Genomic DNA, 2,500 nt, shown 5'->3' with positions numbered 1-2,500 from the left:
GTATGTATTGGTAAAATAGGAAGTACAGTCGAATCTGTATATAACGGAAACCCTCGGAACTTGAGGAACTGGCCGCTTAATACAGGATCACTAAAAATACTGACTAGGCGTGGTCTAATGTCAATCTTAAAGGCACTTCATACACAAAGACATCACGCAAGGAAACATTAGGACAATCAACACTCTTTCAAGCGATTAGTACTTTTAAACAAAATTACCACCTTGTTAACGGTATAATATGTGTAACATTTTTTAAAGCATCGAAGTGAGTTAACAGAGGAAAAGGTAAAACGGTGTTATTTAACTTATTTCTTTAAATTGAGGATGGATCGCATTTTAAACAATAAAATACTGCATAAAATGACATGTGGCTTAGTTTCTGTTCAAAGGTGGCCGCTTAATACAGCCTGCTACAGGGTGGCCACGGCCGCTTAATAGAAGTGGCGGCATAATACAGCCTTATACAGGTAACAAATACAGTATTTGTATGAGCAAACTGAAAATCGGGACTTTGAAAACTGGCTGCTTAATGGAGAGTGGCCGCTTCATAAAGGGCCGTTATATTCGGGTTCCACTGTATATTATCGTTTGTCTCACGATGTCATCACTTGAGAAGTGATAACAACGAGAACTGTACATCTTGAGTTAATAATAGTAGACTCTTATGGCTTGCGTGTTGCACGACCTTGTAAGGCCAAGTTTGATGCTTTGGTTGAGTGGTAATTTCGTAATGATAAAAAGGTCATCCGAAACATGTGTAAAACGAGGCTAGTTAGGCTAATTAACATAAAGACAAAAGAATAATTTGTTGGCGGCCATTTTTAGCGGCATTCGGTCAATAGGTTGTGTTTACACTAGGACAATTTTAGCTAGATAAAGTCAGAAAAATCCGGAAATACAGAGTTAACAATGCCAACTGTTTTCACAAGGAAAAACAACGGGTTTTCTCGCCTTTATAAGACAGGAAACTCACGCAGAGTTATACTACCTCGCAAGATGGTTTAACTTGACCCGACAAATACCGCAGCCAATATCTGATCGCCTGTAGTGACAGATGCCTGCCAAACAATCTGGCAAATTTATTTTCCAGACGCTCGCCTCGTGGTTCTTTCCAAACAAAACCTTGTATGCCCGGGGGGGGTACTGCCATATATGGGCTATATAGGTATGTGCCGCTGTGAAGGGTATGGTTTTCAAGCAGTTTACTCTAGCATAGGGTATATAAATCAGAGCGTTTGGGTCTAGAATAGGGTATCATTTTTCACGAAACTGACCAGTCGCTTGAAGATTTTATCAAGACTAAGGAAACCAGAAATTCCCGCTCAAAAATATTAAAAAGTCGAGTCGGCAAAGTTTAAATTTGCGCAACTCAGCCTCAACAGTGTCAATAAATGGCTATCATGAGAAACTTCTGGATATTATTAACTCTCAAGTATCGGTATTTAGACGGAAATCGGTGGGAGTTTACTCTAGCATAGGGTAGCAAAATTCAGCTGAACTAGCTCTGGTATAGGCTAAGGGTTCCAGGGTCCCAGCGGCACATCCCCACCCAGAAATTCCTAAAGTACCCCCCCCGGGCTTGTATGCTTGTAAACCAGGTTGATGAATTGCAAAACACTTCCCAATTCTTTCGCCGTTTTACAATTCCTGCGGACCCGTTACCCCTCGTCCCTCGGCTTTACCTGTTTCACACGCGTCGGCATGCAGAATCAATTCCCGCATTACGGTCAACCAGCAATTCTTCCATACCAAGTTCCTATGCCACATGTGTCACCCTCGACAATCTCAGTCCCGAGCAGCGAAAGCGAAAGCGAAAGCACAACGAACGAAGAAAATCCACAGCCACGAGCTACGAACAGGAACCGTGGCTCTAACTGGACAGATGCGGAGACAAGGTATTTACTTGAATTGTGGAGGGACAATATCCCTATCTGCAAGAAAAGAAACAGCACTGTGTGGGACACCATCGCAAAGAAGCTCAATTCCATTCTTAAAGACCAGAAAATACCAAGCTACCGCACTGGTACGCAGTGTAAGGCTCGCATTAAATACCTTCAGGACGAGTACAAACGAGTAAAGGACCACAATTCCCGAAGTGGCAACACCCGGGAATCGTTCGAATGCTACGACGAGATCGATGAAGTTTTGGGATCCAAGCCGAACATCACGCCGAAAGAAGTTGTCGAATGTGGTTTCGGTGAAGATGCCAACCCAACTGCAATTGGTGACTCTGAAGCTTCACCTGAAACAAATATTCCAGCCGATCACGAAAGCGATGCAGACCTGGAACAGGAGTTCGAAAAGAACTTAAAAAGAAACCCAAAAAGTCCCAAAAAAAGGAGCAAAGGAAAAGCGCCTGTTGTAAAGAAAGCGAAGGCTGCCTCGGCTGAGTCCAACAGCGATCTTGCGAAATTTTTACAAGAGAGTCAAAAAAAAGACCACGAGCTTTTCGAGCGCCTCGCCGACAAGTTGGCAGAGAAAGATCTTAAAGTCAAAAACT

At 42.9% G+C, this 2,500-nt stretch overlaps 1 pseudogene; it reads left to right on the top strand.

Moving 5' to 3' along the window:
- The first annotated feature begins 1,583 nt into the window (after positions 1 to 1,583).
- Positions 1,584 to 2,500, top strand: part of LOC137991797 (myb/SANT-like DNA-binding domain-containing protein 1) — a 934-nt pseudogene continuing 17 nt past the window's right edge.

The sequence above is a fragment of the Montipora foliosa genome, chromosome 2 (assembly GCF_036669935.1).
Source record: "Montipora foliosa isolate CH-2021 chromosome 2, ASM3666993v2, whole genome shotgun sequence".
Taxonomy (NCBI): Eukaryota; Metazoa; Cnidaria; class Anthozoa; order Scleractinia; family Acroporidae; genus Montipora; species Montipora foliosa.
This window is presented reverse-complemented; position numbering and strand designations above follow the sequence as displayed.